The 18985-nt window shown below is 39.4% G+C and overlaps 1 protein-coding gene across 5 annotated transcripts in view; it reads left to right on the forward strand.

Annotated features, from left to right (window-relative positions):
* Positions 1-18985, forward strand: part of TMCC1 (transmembrane and coiled-coil domain family 1) — a 156335-nt gene that overhangs the window by 10475 nt on the left and 126875 nt on the right. For 3 of the 5 annotated variants that reach the window (XM_018067169.1, XM_018067172.1, XM_018067168.1), the window contains one exon: positions 252-496. The gene's annotated coding sequence lies outside the window, so the exon portion shown is untranslated. Of the gene's footprint in view, positions 1-248; positions 497-18985 lie in introns of all 5 variants that reach the window. The other 2 variants (XM_018067170.1, XM_018067171.1) reach the window with 1 other exon arrangement.

Below are 18985 nucleotides of genomic sequence, written 5' to 3' on the forward strand. Positions count from 1 at the left end.
TAGAAAATGTGAGATAGATTTTTATATTTTCTTTACTGCTTATTTATTATTGACCAGAGAGCTGGATTGCTGCTGTTATTGATAACCCCAGCCTGGATGGGCTAGTCACTTGTATTTATCTCCATGTGATCTTCTGATACACATTTTATCAACTTGAAAAATCTTGCAGACTAACAACTGCTAATTGTTTGCTAGCCAGACACTTGCATTCAGTAGTAATTTTTTTTCTTCTTGCTTGTCTGTCCCAGCAGGTATTACTCTCTTGAGAAGACACACCGACAGCACTTTCTTCAGATTCTGACAGTTGGTGAACAGCTGCTCTTGATCATAAGACTTAGAAGACAGTCTCCATCTTCCCAGATTGGATGTCTTTTCACATGGATTTTCTATTTCTCTGTCTTTTAAAAAAATAAATATTTGGGAACATTCTGGATTATAACTGTTCATCCTCATCTATGCAAAGGAAGGAAAGCTGTTGTGCTTGGATTTTGAGGAGGTATGTCTTTTTTTCTTCTATTGCAAAATTACATCACTTAGAGCAGTATGACATCATAACACTGCCTCTTTCCTCAGTGGAACTCAGTTCTCATTCATTCATTTACTCCATCTTCCTTACTCCTGTTCTTCCTTTATTTGTAGCAGTCATCATAGCTCAGTAAGTTTCTCTCCTTTATGTTTTTTGGGCCACAGCACACTGTATGTGGAATCTTAGCTCCCCAATCAGGGATCGAGTCCATGCCCCCAGCATTGGAAGTGCAGAGTCTTAATCACTGGACCACCAGGGAAGTCCTAGTAATAACTTTCCTGATGTATAATATAACAAGCTCATTTCTTACATCTTGGTGAATGTCACTGGGCTCTGGGTTAGTCTAATAAGTAACAGGAAGAAGCAGTTTGAATTTTTATACTTCAAGTTGAGATCATGACTTTGATGAATTGAATATTTTGTTTGCCCCCATTTTGCAGAGGCACTGGGTAGTTTGGGAAAGCTTATTGTCTCCAGCATAATATATGGCTATGTGATTTTATAGTCTGGTTCAGTATCATTTGCAAGAAGAGATGTGATATTATACAGTTTTGAACTAAAAATTGAGACACTTCAGTCCTAGTTTTGACATTATTATGGCCATACTTTGAGAGTTAAAGCATGTTCATTTTCTTATCTTTAAAATGTGTTATTATTTGTTTTACACAAAACTTACGAGATTGTTAAGGATCAAGTGAAACAATTTGTGTGGAAGACTGTTTTTATCAATATAAAGGCTTGTTACTGCATTGTGGAAAGCTGTAGGCATCTCTTTTATTTTCACTCAGAGACTCAGTTTTTATTTCTACAAAGTTTTGATGGTACAGCCTAGTCATGAATCAGCTTTTAAATCCCCATGCTTAGTTATGGTTGAATATTAGTGTTTATAGTGCCTAATTACATAGTAGGTTCTCATTATATTTTAAAAAGCAGATTTGTGTAATGTAATGCTGAGAAAACTTCAATTTGTGTGATAAGGAAGCATTTTACAAGGTCTTTTGGTAGTTTTGAAGAGAGACTTCATTTGTTTATTTAATGTATTTAAAATATTTATTGAATTCTTACTATCTTCTAGGCACTGGGGAAGAAAGCTGACAAAAATCTCTGCTTTTATAGAGCTTATGTTGTATAATAAATATATAGGGAGACAGAATAAACAAAATAAGTAAAAATGCAGTTTTTAACCTATGGTGACCAGTTCTGATGAGAAAAGTCAAAGTGGGAAAGGGGAATGGGCTCACTGAGGGGAGGGATATATTCAGTGACCACAGACAACCTTACAGAGAGGGTGACATTTTAGTAAAGTCTTGAAAGAGATGACGGAGAAATGTAGAAATATGAGAAGAGCATGCCAGGCGTAGCAAATGGCAAGTGCAAAGGTCCTGAGACACAAACGTGTATGAGGAATGGCAAGGGTTGGGAAGGGTGGGTTCTTATGGTGCCTTATGTAAGTAGTTAGCAGCTGAACAACAAATGGAAGTACTTTCCAAGCTTTGATGTGCACATGAATTACTTAGGGTATTCCTGTTAAATGATCTGGTCCCAAATAGTTTGTTTTTCATTTGGCAGCCACCATAATCTGAAGTAGTGTGAAGTGGCTGTGAAAAGCAGCTGACATTGATGAACGTTTATAGATGTGCAATGTTAGATTAAAAGGAGCACCAGTCCCTTTGTTCTTGTACTGTCAGATTGTGTCTTGGGTATTGTGTCCCCTTAGGGACTTATACTTTGGTGGGACAATGTTAATCTAAATCTCACAGATAATGAGAGCTCTAGCCATCTTTATCTAGTGAAGAAGAGTAGCAGAATCAGGTGCTATTTTGCTATGGAAGCTAATACTTGAAAACTCAACTATCTAGATACATTTTGAAGAGCTTTAAGCAACAGGAGCAGGCTTCTCATCTGTATTACAGCAGAGGGCAATAGCAGGGGGAAACTACATCAGTGGAGGTGAATTTCATCCCACCCCGGGGAAGACCTTTCACACATAGGATCTGTCCAACAGTGGAGCAGGTGAATTGTGAGGTCTCTGTCATTAGAGATACTCAGATACAGGCTGGATGCTCGTCTTCTGGAGATAGTGAGAGGAACCCCTGCTAGAGTCTGGACTGCGTGAGTTTTCTCATCCCTCACAGCTCTTACGGTTTTCTAACTTCAAATGTTCTCTCTCCTTAGTGCTAATGTTGGCAATGATGAGAAAGTAATGAAAATCTTGTTGACTTAGTTCCTTAATAACTGGGGAAGAAATAAAATGAAATGTCTGCCAACCAGCCTGAGAGTACAGATTAAAAAGGCAGTTTCCTTAAGTGTGGAAAGCACAGAAGTAGAATACTAGATCTGTACATGAAATTTCATTTTTACTTTATAATTATTTTTTCCACAGAGCATCTCTTACGTACGACTAGCCTTTCATGGGAATAATTTAAGATGTGTTATCCTCAAGGATTGTTAGAGTTTATGATGTTACACTCCATGTAAAAAGTAAAGGCTGCTATAGTGTAGAAGAAGGCAGGGATTTGTCTGTTAAGACTAGATTTCACCCCCATCTCTGCTACTTGCTATGTACAGTGGGAAGTTTAATGATGAGACTTAATTTTCTCATCTGCTGTTGGCAGTGTTTACCTTTCAGAATTGTATATATACTGGAAATAATTTATTCTAAGTTTAAAGCCTGGTGCAAAGCACATAGATGGCATAAAATTAATGCTAATTATTATTAGTAGCAACTATTCTGACAACATTGCTTAAATTGGAGGGTTTATTATTTGTATGTATGCAGCAAGGTAAGCTGGGAGTTTATATCAACAAACCCATTTGTATCTTCAAGCTTTACAAATGCAGACCAGGAATTAACTACTTTTGTGTGGGTTTTTCCACACCACAGTTGTTTATTTCCATACCAACTGGGTGTCCAACAATTCAGTTCACCTCTTACACTATCTCCCTGGAGTTAGTGTCAGATCGATAAGTTAAGTTCGGTTTCATAAGACCCCCAAGGTAGACACCAGTTGTAAGTCTTGGGTCACCTGTTATCCTCTCTGACTTTGCTACAAATTCTGTGGTTCCCATGACCCCCTTCTCAGTTTCAGTAATTCACTGGGTTGACTCACAAAACTCAGAAAAAAACACATTGCTTACATTTACAGATTTGTCAAAAAGGATACAGCTCAGAAACAGTTAACTGTAAGAGATGCATGGGCAGGTGTGGGGCGCCTCCCTGCCCCCTGCAGGTGCACCACCCTCTGGTTCCTTGTGCTCATCCATCCGGAAGCTCCTGGAACCCCTTTGTTTAGGGAGTTTGTGGAGTTTCCGTCACCCGGGAATGATTGGTTGAATCACTGACATGGGTGGCTAACTCTGTCCAGCCTGTCTCCCTTCCCCAGATTGGGGGCAGAACCTGAAAGCTGCAAACCTCTAATCACAGGGATAGTTCCTCTTGCAGCCACCTCCCATCCGGATGCTATCTCGGGGTGCCCCGCCAAGAGTCATCTTGTGAGCATAAACTCAGGTCTGGTTGAAAGGGGCTTGTTTTGAATAACAAAAGACACTGCTCTAACTCAGGAAATTTAAAGGGTTTTAGGAGCTGTGTGTCAGGAACTGGAGGTAAAGACCAAATATATATTTCTTACGATATCATATTGTTGTTGTTCATTCGCTAAGTCATGTCCAACTCTTTGCGACCCCATGGACTGTAGCACACCAGGCTTCCTGTCCTTCACTATCTCCTTGAGTTTGCTCAAACTCATGTCCATTGAGTCAGTGATGCCATCCAACCATCTCATCCATAGTACGATTACATAAAACTAGATTTTGCTTTTAGAGTAGAGGGCTGAGTTTCAGAACATCAGTAGTGAGTTCCCTCGAGGTCACTGATTTGTTTCTTTATTGGGCTGTGATGCCACCATTTTGATTCTTGGTAATGTAAATAGCATTTGTTTTGAGATTCTTAGATGAAAGGTACCATTGAAAACAGCTAGATGTCATTTTCCTCAGGGATCATTATCATATTCCAGTATCAGTTCTTTTTTTGCCTAGACTTTTGTCCTCAGATGACTGTACTGTAATCCCATGACAGAGCTCATTCTTAGTGTAATGTGACAAAAAGATCATTTTTCCAACAGGAATAAGGCTTGTTTTTCTTAGACCTGTTGGGTCATGAAATTTGGGTAGAGATGTCTTTTGGTAGTTTTAATCTTTTTAATGGTAAACCACATGTGAATTTTCATAGGAAGGAAGGGTAAATTGTTTGGAATTCCAAATTCATTCCTACTTAAAATTTGTTTTCCACACCTCTATCTGCTTATTTTAGTATGCTTGTTAGAGATGTGGTCACTGCCTTGTCCTAATACAAAAGTTTCTTTACAGAGAATGTAAGCTTTAAGTAGGGCCTTTGATGCAGAGATGGTAAAGAATCCTCATGCAATGAAGGAGACCCAGGTTCAGGAAGATCCCCTAGAGACAAGAATGGCTACCCACTCCAGTGTTCTTGCCTAAGGAATTCCACGGACAGAGAAGCCCGACAGCCTACAATCCATGGTTGCAAAGACTCGGAATCGACTGAGCCACTAAGCACACTAGCCTTACGTGTTTGGACCTCTACAGGAAGTGTCTTGGTATACAGTAGTGAGCACTGGTCTAAGAGCGCCTAGCTGAGCTCTCAGCACACATTCAGTTCAGTTCAGTCGCTCAGTCGTGTCCGGCTCTGCGGCCCGATGAATCTCAGCACGCCAGGCCTCCCCGTCCATCACCAACTCCCGGAGTTCACTCAAACTCATGTCCATCGAGTCAGTGATGCCATTCAGCCATCTCATCCTCTGTCATCCCTTTCTCTTCCTGCCCCCAATCCCTCCCAACATCAGGTCTTTTCCAGTGAGTCAACTCTTGCATGAAGTGGCCAAAGTATTGGAGTTTCAGCTTTAGCATCAGTCCTTCCAATGAACACCCAGGACTGATCTCCTTTAGGATGGACTGGTTGGACCTCCTTGCAGTCCACGGACTCTCAAGAGTCTTCTCCAACACCACAGTTCAAAAGCAGCAATTCTTCGTCGCTCAGCTTTCTTCACAGTCCAACTCTCAGATCCATACACTGGAAAAACCATAGCCTTGACTAGACGGACATTTGTTGGCAAAGTAATATCTCTGCTTTTGAATATGCTGTCTAGGTTGGTCATAACTTTCCTTCCAAGGAGTAAGCTTTCTTTTAATTTCATGGCTGCAGTCACCATCTGCAGTGATTTTGGAGCCCCCAAAAATAAAGTCTGACACTGTTTCCACTGTTTCACCTCTATTTCCCATGAAGTGATGGGACCAGATGCCATGATCTTAGTTTTTGATTGTTGAGCTTTAAGCCAACTTTTTCACTCTGCTCTTTCACTTTCATCAAGAGGCTTTTTAGTTCCTCTTCACTTTCTGCCATAAGGGTGGTGTCATCTGTATATCTGAGGTTATTGATATTTCTCCCAGCAATCTTGATTCCAGCTTGTGCTTCTTCCAGCCCAGTGTTTCTCATGATGTACTCTGCATAGAAGTTAAATAAGCAGAGTGACAATATACAGCCTTGACGCACTCCTTTTCCTATTTGGAACCAGTCTGTTGTTCCATGTGGCACATGTTAGGCACTCAGTAAACATCTGTTCTCTTCTAGGAGTTAGAAAGTCAGTTCTAGCCTTTGCTGCCAGCTACCTATGTAAACTAATTAGAATCTCTGTGTGTGCTAAGTCTCTCAGTCATGTTTGACTCTTTGTGACCCCGTGGACTGTAGTCCACCAGGCTCTTCTGTCCTGTGGGCTAATAAAGGTTTACTAATAAAAACCATGCAGCCATGAAATTTTAAGAAGACGCTTGCTCCTTAGAATAAAAGTTATGACCAACCTAGATAGCATATTAAAAAGCAGAGATGTTACTTTGCCAACAAAGGTCCGTCTAGTCAAAGCTATGATTTTTTCCAGAAGTCATTGTATGTGAGAGTTGGACCATAAAGAAAGCTGAGTGCCAAAGAATTGATGCTTTTGAACTGTGGTGTTGGAGAAGACTTTTGAGAGTCCGTGGGACAGCAAGGAGTTCCAACCAGTCCATCCTAAAGGAAATCAGTCCTGAATATTCATTGGAAAGACTGATGCTGAAGCTGAAACTCCAATACTTTGGCCACCTGATGGGAAGAACTGACTCACTGGAAAAGACCCTGATGCTGGGAAAGAACTGAAGGTGGGAGGAGAAGGTAAGGACAGATGATAAGATGGTTGAATGGCATCGCTGACACGATGGACATGAGTTTGAGTAAGCTCTGGGAGTTGGTGATGGACAAGGAAGCATGATGTGCTACAGTCCATGGGGTCGCAAAGAGTTGGACACGACTAAGTGACTGAACTGAATTGAATAAATGAATCAGATGCACTTTCTTAAGATCAGAGGATTTCCCAACTACTCACCCAAATGTTGAAAATGTTAGTCGCTCAGCAGTGTCTGAGTCTCTGCGACCCCAGGGACTGTAGCCTGCCAGGCTCTTCTGTCCATGGGATTTCCCAGGTGAGAATACTGGAATGGGTAACCTTTCCCTCTTCCAGGGGATCTTCCCAACCCAGGGAGCAAACCCAGGTCTTCCATATTGCAGGCAGATTGTTTACCGTCTAAGCCACCAGGGAAGCCCAATCTCATGTCTTATCTTTTAAAATCATTAGAATCCTGGCCCTGAATCTGTGACTCAGTTTATTCTTAGCCTTATTTTTCAAAATTTAGTTTCAGCTGGCCTTCAAGTCAGTTTCTTGAAAGCAAGCAAACAGAGTCACCAGATAGACTGAATTGGAAAGTGCCAAGAAATAACCGATTCTCTGTGGCTTCGGTTATTTCCTTGGCCATATGTTCTTCCTTCAGTTGAGTTACCTTAGATTTTCTCCTCATTTTTAGTTGGGACTGGCTGTTTATTAACAAGATTTCTTAGCACCAGTCCAAACAGGATAGAATGGGAGCCTCATAAAATGACGATCATTTTTCTAGTCATGTAGATCCCTAAATGGTGCCATGTGCAGTATAGTTTGGGTTCTTGGGAATACTATTTAAGCTTTTTTTTTCCCATTGTTCTCTTAAGATAGGTTTAGAAAAATTTGGCCAGTTGACCAAACTTTTTAAAAAATGTCATATATTTTTCCTGTGTTTACATATGTCATATTTCAGACAATGTAAATGCATTATGATTTTCAATTTCAATCTGATTTTATTTAGAGTTTGCTTAATTTCTTTTAGTACCTAGAGAATTTACATTACTCTTTCAAGTATTCTGAAATAAGAATTGCCTTTTTCTTTTCTAGTTTGCAGAAATAACTTTCTTTTACCGTGTTTTAGTAATTAAACTTTTCTTTTTTGTGGTTCTAAAATGAGATGACAGACTTGCCACTTAAAAAGTAAACTAGAGAGGAGAGGGAAAAAAGGAATAGGTGAGGGAGATTAAGTACAAACTTCCAGCTGCAAAACAAAATGTGTCATGGGTGTGAAATGTAAAATTGGGGGAGTATAGTTAATAACTTTGTAACATCATTTATGGTGATGTAGTGTAACTAGATTCATTATGGTGATCAGTTTAAAATGTACTATAGAAATACTGAATCACTGTTGTATAACAGGAAATAACAGTATCGTTGGTTATACTTCAAAAACACAAACTCATAGCAAAGATTAGGTTTGTTACTGGAGGTGAGGGGGATGGGTGGAGGCGAGGGGGCTGTTGAATAAAGGCGGTCAAAAGATACTAGCTTCCAGTTATAGATAAGTACTAGAAATGGCAACCCACTCCAGTGTTCTTGCCTGGAGAATCCCAGGGACGGGGGAGCCTGGTGGGCTGCTGTCTATGGGGTCGCGCAGAGTCAAACACGATTGAAGTGACTTAGCAGTAGCAGCAGTAGGGATGTAATGTACAACATGATAACTATAATTAACACTGCTTTATATTACATATGAAAGTTGTTGAGATGGTAAATCCTAAGAGTTTTCATCCCAAGAAAAAAATATTTTTCTCCTAGTGTTTTAATTTTGTTACCTATATGAGGCGATGGCTTTTTATTAAACTTACTATGATAATCATTTCATGATGTATATAAATCAAATTATGATGTATGTTACGCATTCTTCAAATCCATGAACATGGTATATCTTCCTATCTGTTTGTGTTGTCTTCAATTTCTTTTGTCAGTGTCTTACTGTTTTCTGAGTTTTTTAGGACTTCCTATGTATAGTATCATGTAAACAGTGTAACTGTTTGTTCTTTTTTGTTTGCATGTAAACATGCAAACAGTGACAGTTTTTCTTCTTCCTTTTCAGTTCAGATTAATCTGAAATTCTATCCCATATGGATGATTACCATTATAGTTTTGTAAACATTTTTCTATACATCACTTTTTACAAGTATATACACATATAGATGTGTATATATGAAGTAATTTTACATAAATAGGATAATATTATAATGCTGTTTTTCTTTTGCCTCAGGCATAGGTTTTGGAGATTTTTGTGTCAGTGAGAGAGCAGTGTTAAAGATGGTATATTTCTTTTTGGACTGTGTTGCATGGCTTCTCTTATCTCTGAGTGTTCACTTACCAAGTAATATTTTGATATTTATTCAGTTTACCAAGGAGACTTTTCTTGCTGAGAAAAGAAGGTACTGACTGCCTGATAGTTATAATTCTGATTATAAATTAAAATATTAGTGCTGTGGGACAGATAAGTGTGAGGCTTTGCATAATATGAACAACTTTTTTCCAGAGTATAATTATCACTTTAGATAAGGTGATATCCAGCTTTTGTGTGGACAGAGAGAATAGGTGTGGTGTGATGAATAGAAGGCTGGATTCAACTTTGACTATTCTACCTGTTTAGCTCTGAGATATTAGGCAAGTCTCTTAACCCTTTTTGAACTTTGGTGATGCAGATGGTAAAGAATCTGCCAGAAATACAGGAGACCTGGGTTTGATCCCTGGTCGGGACGATCCCCTGGGGAAGGGAATGGCTACCCACTCCAGTATGCTTGCCTGGAGAATTCCGTGGGTCACAAAGAGTCAGACACGACTTAGCGACTGACACTTAACCATTTTAGGATTTAGTTTCTTTGTTCTTTAACTGAATAATTGACTTCTCAGATCTAGTCCAACTCTAAAGCTTTATGACCATAAAATAAGAGCCAGCGTTTACCTTGGTTCATTGAGGTGTAACCTTTATGCTTCTACCTGTCTTACTCAAGACGTGTAAATGGCCCAAAATGAAGGCCAGGGAGTATAGTCCTGAGACTCTTACAAAAACCACAGAATGAGGCAAGAGGTAGCACTGTGTTAGTTTTTAGAGGAAGTGTGAACCTGTGAACTTCTTTTGCATGCTTTGCAATTATTTCACAACCAGTTCTAGACAGAAATATTTTTCTTATTTGGGAATAAGAATATGGCGTTGAGGATGGAGAGGCTGTTGATTTGGTCGCTCAGTTTTCTAGCCTTATTCCGGGTGACTTGCTGAACTAGGATTGGTTATGTCTTCTATGTTTTCCGACTTTTTTTTTTATTCTCAGTAGAAAGATCTTGAGATTCAAACTCAATTGCCTTTGACACACATTGGTTAGATCAGTGATAGCAGAGAGTTGGAAGACCTGTTTTTCTTCTTCATTTTGACAGAAGAAAATAAAGTGAATTACTTTACTTCTCCATGCTCGATTGTTTTTACTAAAAGAAAACAAAATCTGACTCTTCTTACCTCCCATATCTTGGAATAATGAGGTCATTCTTTGGAATCTTTTAAAAAATGTCATGTAAAAAATTTGAGGTATAATTTCTAGTAAATGCACAAATCTAAGATGTCTGTATAGCTTACTGAATTTTTACATGTGTATGCTGCTGTATACGTAATCACCAGTCAGTTCAGTTAGTTCAGTCGCTCAAGCATGTCTGACTCTTTGCAACCCCATGGACTGCAGCACTCCAGGCTTCTCTGTCCATCACCAGTCGGATCAAGACTTAGAACATTTTCCTCTCCGTAGGATTCCTTCATGCCCCTTTCTAGTCACTCTGTGCCCTGCTTAGAGCACGCTTTGTGTAGAGCACACTTTGAGTGCTCTATTACTTATCTTAGAAGCGATTGAAAACAAATCTTGACATCTTTTATGTTTCATCAGTAATCTGAATCTTGAGCCCTGTAATAAAGTGTAATCTGGAGACAGTAAGGTCTTGAGCCTTTTAGATGAGGCAGAATTGTGTTAAAACACTTTCCTATGTGTGTGTGTGCTTAGTTGCTCAGTTGTGTCCAACTTTGCACCCCACGGACTGTAGCCCACCAGGCTTCTCTGTCCATGGATTCTCTAGGCAAGAATACTGGAGTGGGTTGCCATTCCCTTCTCCAGGGGATCTTCCCAACTCAGGGATCAAACCCGGGTCTCCCGTGTTGCAGGCAAATTCTTTACCACCCAAGCCACCAGGGAAGCCCACAGAGAGAGTAATTTTACATTGATAAAGAGGCAGTGTTGTGCATTTTCTTCTCTGTGTAGACTTCTTCCTGAAAATTTTTGGGTTGTCTGAAAGTAAATTTATTTGGAACGTTGTAGGTAAGTGGGAAAAGGAAAGTTGGGTCTGGCTAAGTGAACGATGAACTTGTTCCAGTTCTGTGAGTTCTGTTCTTCCTTCTAGCTGTTTCGTTTTGTAACCCTGTGGACAAGGCCTAACCTCATTTTTTTACATCTAATATTTATTCAGTGTGGTTTTGTCTGAGGCACTGTGTGTGTGTCTTTCTAAACTGCTGTGCTGCAGCTTTAGCTTACCTCATACTTCCACTATGTATATTACATGATTTTGTCTACTAATTTGCATATTTGTATCTTTCATTTTAGAGGTTGTAGATTTATGGAAAAGTTAAGCAAAGATAATATATAAAGTCTATCATGCACCTATTTTCCCTGTTGGTAACATCCTGTTAGCTTCATGGAGATAAATTTGATGTATTTTAAAATTTGCCCATTTGAAGTGCACATTTCTGTTTTTAGTATATTCACAGAGGTGTACAACCATCACCACAATCTAATTCCAGAATATTTGCATCATCCCCCAAAGAAACTCTGTACCCCATTATCAGTCCCATTTCTGCCCTCCCCCTAGCCCTTGTCCTAGGTAACCACTCATCTATTTTTTATCTCTGTGGGTTGTCTCTTCTGGACATCGTATGATATGAATGGACTTTTATAATGTGTGGCCTTCTGTGGCTGGTTTCTCTCATGTAGCATGTTTTCAGAGTCTATTCATTCTATAGCATGTATCCATTCTTTTTCCTGTTGCCAAATAATATTCTGTTGGATGGCTGTGCCACATTTTGTTTTCATTTTGTAGTTGATGGACATTAATTGATTCTACTTTTTGGCTATTGTGAACAGTGCTGGTGTGAAATCTGCATACAAGGTTTTGTGTTGACCACATACGCCTGCCTAGAGATGGAATTATCAAGTCCTGTGGTAGCTCTGTGTTAAGGATTTTTGAGGCATTGCTGCCTGGGCCATTTTCCATTCCCGCCAGCAGGGCAGGACTGCTCCAGTCCCTCTACATTCTCTTCAGCACTTGTTACATTGTCTTCCTCTGATTTTAACCATCCTAGTGAGTGTGAAGTTGTATCTTACTGTGGTTTTGACTTGCATTTCCCTAATGATTAGTGAAAGTCACTCAGTCGTGTGTCCGAGTATTTGCGACCCCATGGACTATTCAGCCTGTGGAATTCTCCAGGCCAGAACACTGGAGTGGGTAGCTGTTCCCTTCTTAAGGGCATCTTCCCAACCCAGGGATCGAAACCAGATCTCCCAGATTGCAGGCAGATACTGTACCAGCTGAGCTACCAGGGAAGCTCAAGAATACTGGAGTGGGTAACCTCTCCCTTCTCCAGGGAAACTTCTTAACCCACGAATTGAACCAGGGTCTCCTGCACTGCAGGCGGATTCTTTACCAGATGAGCTACCAGGAAAACCCAATGATGAGCATCTTTTCATGTGTTTATCAGCCAGTACTGTATCTTTGAAGAAATGTTTTGCAAATTCTTTGCCTGTTTTTTTAATTGGATTGTCTTAATCATATATGAAGTTTTATTTTACCAAAGAGATTGTAAATCAGTTGAAAGATTATAAATCACTTGAAAAGTTCCAGCCTTAAACAGTAATTTTTGTTGTGTTAAAACAGTAATTTTTAAAATAATAATTATTTAGTGTTTTTGCTTACTTTTATTCTGTCCCCCACTTTTCTGAAAGCACTCAGAGAATATCATGCAAGTCAAAATCCCATGCTGCTGCTACTGCTAAGTCACTTCAGTCGTTTCCGACTCTGTGCAACCCCATAGACGGCAGCCCACCAGGCTCCCCCGTCCCTGGGATTCTCCAGGCAAGAATGCTGGAGTGGGTTGCCATTTCCTTCTCCAATGCATGAAAGTGAAAAGTGAAAGTGAAATCGCTCAGTCGTGTCCGACCCTCAGACACTCCACGGACTGCAGCCCGCCAGGCTCCTCCATCGATGGGATTTTCCAGGCAAGAGTACTGGAGTAGGGTGCCACATTGCCTTCTCCACAAAGTCCCATAATAAGTGCATTTGGTTTATTTTCTCCCTGATTTGACTACACAGAAAATCAGAGATGGTTGGGAAAGCATGTTTCTTCAAATCTTAGACAGTCTACATTCCTTGGTTAGTGGAGTAAAGATTTTTTTTTTTGGAGTAAAGTTTTTAAAAAATGTTTTTATTGCTGACTTTTGTGAGAAAAGTTTAGATTTGTACAGAAAATATAAAAATGACCCAGAGAAATATAAATTAGAAAGTTATAATTTCTATAATTTATAGTGATAACCAGTGTTATAATTTTAATATTTGCATGATAGACTGATGCAAACATACCTATAAATACATATGTATATCTGGATAACAGGGTACATACTGTTTTGTTACGAGTTTTTTCCCCCACTGCGCTTAGCAGTATATTATGAACAGATTTCTAATCATACAATATTTTTTGGAGTTAAATTTTGACATCAAGTTATGAAACATCTATTTAAATGGTTGTTTCTTAATGATGACCAGTTGATTTATGAAGATAGGAGGGTGGGGAAATATTTAAATGTTAAACCTGTGTATTTTTCAAATCATTGGATTCTTTTGTAGATTAAATTAGCTAATGGTAATTATTTTCTACTTTATGTCAAGAAATATCTGCTTTGGCATCCAAAATTGTTTTTCTAGTTATCATTGGTGATGGATTGATTGAAAATTGTACAGTTGCCCTGATGTATGCAGATAAACTTCTGGGTACTAGAGTTTGGATTATGGTCTTGATGGTTATTAATGGAAAGTTTGAAGTCTCTTGGAAAGTTTAACATGTATTTATTGGGCACCAACTGTGTCAGGCAGTGTAAAGGGGGCAAAAATTAAATGATCAAAGTCCTAGAGATGTTTGTTTTTCCAGCAGGGATGGGGTGGGTGGTAGTGCCAGACTGCATTAGAGCAAAGTCAAAAGGTAAATTTCCCTAAGAGCTGATTTATTTTTGTAGTTTATTTTATATTCAGATTATTTGCATTTCCATGTTTATTTCATAATGACTGTTTTTGCAGTACATTTAAAAGATAAAATGATAAAAATGTATCTACTTATTTTAAAAAGTAGTTAGGAAAAAGGAAATGTGACTTTGAAACATCACTTTTCTTCTTGAATATTTAAGACATTAATATTGTTAAAATAATATTGTCCCTGAAAATTTTGCAGTTTTTATGGTAAAGTGAATGAAATACTATGAGCAAACCAAAATCTCAGACAAAATTTGAAATAGGGATTATAGGATTATTTTTGTTCTTTTAAATCACTGCTATCAGATTATTTTTCTATCCCCACTTTGTCTTGTACTATATTTATATTACTGCTTTGACAGTATGAGAAGAAATAATGAAATATATTTTGCATATATATGTATATATATAAATTTAAATCAGGTACCAGGTTCTTTATAGTTACTTAAACTAAAAAATCATTAAAGCGATCAGAAAAAATCCTAAATTGGACCTCTACCTATGATTAAGAAAGTCTGTTTGTTCCAACAGATATGTTGGAAACCAAGAGGCAGTCAGGCAAAACAAGATAATTAGGGGTTTGCATGTTTTAACCCTTTCATTCTTTTTCTCAGCCACTTAATCTCCATACATGCTTGCAGGTGTTTATATGTGAGAACATGAAAAAAAAATTTGTTTTGATTCGGACTACTGCAAATAGTAGGCTTCCCTTGTAGCTCAGTTGGTAAAGAATCTGTCTGCAATGCAGGGGACCCAGCTTCGATCCCTGGGTTGGGAAGATCCCCTGGAGAAGGAAATGACAACCTACTCCAGTATCCTTGCCTGGAAAATCTCATGGACAGAGGAAACTGGTGGGCTGCAGTCCATGGGGTCACAAAGTGTCGGGGACGACTGAGCGACTGACACTTACTTTACTTACTTAACTATTGCAAATAGTAGTCTTTATGAGGCCGTTTCTCCTTATAAGGGCATTATGTAAAATGAGAGATTATACTGCAGAATGATTGTTGTTATTTAGTCGCTCAGTCGTGTCTAACTCTTTGTGACCCCACTGACTGTAGCCCAGCAGGCTACCTGTCATTGGAATTTGCTAGGCCAGAATACTGGACCAGATTGCCGTTTCCTCCTCCAGGGGATCTTCCTGACTCAGGGACTGAACCCATGTTTCTTACGTCTCTTGCCTTGGTAGACGGATTCTTTACCACTAGTACCACCTTGGAAGCTACTATAAAATATTGGCTGTTACTCCCTTTGCTGTACAATATAATCCTTATAGTGTTTTTTAGCCTAATAGTTATGTTGTACTTATTGCATACTAGGCTGCCCTGTAAGTGTTGTGCATGTAATCTTCACAATTCTGGGAGAGTAGATACTGTTGTAACCCATGAGGAAATTGAAGGTTGACAAATAAGTTGTGCTTGGTGCTGCAATACTCTGAAACCTTTTCTTTACAGTCTGGATATGTTTGCACTTCACACGTTTGCAGACTTACCACATCTTTGCAAAAGATTTCTTCTGTCAGTTTCCAGCAATAGGTTATTGGTAATTTTATCTGATTACCTCTAGAGGGCTTGATAGATTTTGGGATAAGTAAAAGTCAAGGAGCAGTGCTTAAGTCTAACTCTGTTTGAAAAATTTGGAACATATGATAGGTGTTGGTTAGCTAAGCTGGTGGTATTCTATAAATCCTCTATTTTGTCAATTTTGTGAGGAATGCCGGTTTTTTTTTTGGGGGGGGGGCATCATAATGTGTCGATATTGTGTGCATTTGATATGATAGCATTTCTCTTCAGAAAGCTGTTATTTAGGTATAGCTGTCCCCCACCCCCTTTAGGTGTGCCTGTTAATCAGTTGATGAGATCTAGTATCAAGGCAGTACAGTTGTGTTTTGACCATTTGACTGTATTTTCCACCTGACAAGCACTATCAGCCTGTCCTTGGCCCTGTGCATAGTCTTTGCCTGTTCAGTGCTGAGAGCTAGATTTCCTTTTAGCCAGCTAAGGTTAAAGTTGCTGTGGGTTCCGAGGCTTGATTTTGTATCCTGACTCTTTTCTTTAGACTTCCTGTAAGGATATCTTGATGACTCAGAGACAGATGTAGCTATGTGTTTTGCCTTACTGTGTTAGTCACTCAGTCGTGCCCGACTCTTTGCAACCCCATGGACTGCAGCTCGCCAGGCTCCTCAGTCCATGAGATTTTCCAGGCAAGGATACTGGAGTGGGTTGCCATTTCCTTCTCCAGGAGATCTCCCCAGCCCAGGGATCGAACCCAGGTCTCCTGCGCTGCATGCAGATTCTTTACCGAGTGAGCTGCAAGGGAAGCCTCACTGCCAACTGAAGTGAATCAGCTAGTTGAGGGGACAAGTTAGCGAATACTTTCACTGGAAACAGGACCTGAATTAAAACTTGAAAGTCCAAGGGCAGTTAATGTTTATTGGATACATCCAAAACCTTGTTTTATTATGGGAACACACTTCTACCTGTGTCCTTGTCCTTGTTCCCTGGTAGCCATGCATGAGCTGTCCATCCCTGTAGTATGGTCATGTTGAGGATGCTATATACATGGAATCATTTGAGATCTGCCTTTTTTTTTTCCATTCACTAAGCAGAATGCCTTTAAGATCTTTTCAGGTCTTCATGTGTGTCAGTGTGAGCAGTTCTTTCTGTTTTATTGCTGAGTGGGTATTCCATTGTATGGATGTGCCAGAGTTCAGCATTTGTCTGTTGAGGTATGTGTGCCTTGCTTCCAGTTTGGGTACTGTCAGTAATGCTGCTATGAATGTTCATGTACAAGTTTTTAAATGAACATAGATCTTTTTTTGGATAAATGCCAAAGAATATGATTGGTGGGGTGTATGATAACTAAATGTTTAATTTTATAAAAAACTACCAAAGTTTTCCATAACAGCTGTGCCATTTTATACTGCTACCAGCAGTGTAATGAGTCTACTCATATCTTCTTATTGCTTGTTCATTCTTTGTCACATAAATGGTGCTGAAAATTTTATGTGAGGAAAATCATAAAAAATAAGGTGTATGCATTGATGTAGTTGTTTCATCAGTATATACCGTTGCTCTCAGGAGATTAAAATTAGTAGTTCTAGATTGTTTGCTTGGGCAGTCTTTTGTTGATCTCATTGAAGTGGTGAAATAACTGAAGAATGAGGTAGGTTTTTTAACTGAACTTTCATGCTACATCATTTGACCATTTTGGAATCTAAAGAACTTTTGCTTCTTTCTCTTTAACTCTCTTCATGTCTCTAGAAATGTGTATCTTTCTCTAAATTGTTAATAATTTCTGATACTACAACTCCTGTTTATTGTAGAATACCTTATGTTTTTTCATTCATTTGCCTTTTTATTTTGTCATGAATTATCTTATCTACTCTTTTAATGACTTGATATGGTATTGAAACACCAGTTAGAACTGTGCTCACTATCAAAACAGGCAAAACAGGCAGACAGGCTGCCTGAGCAACCACATCTACACAGGCCTTACTCAGTCACTGAATAGCATGGATTTTTTTAGGCCAAGGGAACTATCCAAGAATTTTGTGAATACACACACACACATATTAATTTTTTTTCTTTTTCAGATTCTTTTCCCATACGGGTTTTTACAGAGTATTGAGTAGAGTTCTCTGGGCTATACAGTAGGTCCTTGTTGATTATTTTATATGTAGTAGTGTGTATATATATGTTAATCCCAAACTCCTCATTTATCCTCTCCCCCCTTTCCCCTTTGGTAACCATAGTTGGTGTTTTAAATCTGTGACTTCCTTAAACAAGAGTGGTGTTAGTAGAGAGGATAGGAAGGAAATAATTCAAGAATATTTGAGAAGCAAGGTGATCATTTTGTAATGTATAGAAACATCAAATCACTAGGTTGAACTCCAGGAATATACACAGTATTGTAGGTCAACTATGCTTCAACAAACAGATTTTTAGAAAAAAGATCAGATTTGTGATCACCAGAGTTGGGGAGGGGGGTGGAGGATTGGATGAAAGTGGTCAGAAGGGTCAAACTTCTAGTTATAAGGGCTTACCTGATAGCTCAGTTGGTCAAGAATCCGCCTCTAATGCAGGAAACCCTAGTTTGATTCCTGGGTTGGCAGGATCTGCTGGAGAAGGGATAGGCTACCCACTCCAGTATTCTTGGGCTTCCGTGGTGGCTCAGCTAGTAAAGAACCCGCCTGCAATACAGGAGACCTGGGTTGGATCCCTGGGTTGGGAAGATCCGCTGGAGACGGGAAAGGCTACCCACTCCAGTATTCTGGCCTAGAGAATCCCATGGACTGTATAGGGTCACAAAGACTCGGATATGACTGAGCGACTTTCACTGTCTAGTGATAAGATAAATGAGTACTCAGGATGTAATGAGAAGCATGATTAATTACTACTGCAGAATGGTAGGTATATGAACATTGTTAGAAGAGTAAATCCCATGAGTTCTTAGCACAGGAAGAGCTTTTCTCTCTTTCTCTTATTTTTTAATCTAGATGAGACGATGAATATCCACTAAATGTATTGTGATCACTACATGATGTATGTGAGTCATATTATGCTGCACACCTTAAACTTACACCATGAAAGTGAAAGTCGCTCAGTTGTATCTGACTCTTTGTGACCCCATGAGCTACACTGTCCCATGAAATTCTCCAGGCCAGAATACTGGAGTGGGTGGCCGTTCCCTTCTCCAGGGCGTCTCCCCAAACCAGCATCTTCCCAAGTCGAGCCCAGGTCTCTCGCATTGCAGGCGGATCCTTTACCCACTGAGCCACCAGGGAACCCCTAAAGCTTAAGCTGTATGTCAGACAGCTCAGTAAAACGGGAAGGAAAAGAGTGGCGTTTAGGTGGCATTTGGTGAGGGGCAGAGAATGTAAAGGGCGGAGGGAGAGGACTCGGGCTTCTCTGTC

The sequence above is a fragment of the Capra hircus genome, chromosome 22 (genome assembly GCF_001704415.2).
Source record: "Capra hircus breed San Clemente chromosome 22, ASM170441v1, whole genome shotgun sequence".
Classification (NCBI taxonomy): domain Eukaryota; kingdom Metazoa; phylum Chordata; class Mammalia; order Artiodactyla; family Bovidae; genus Capra; species Capra hircus.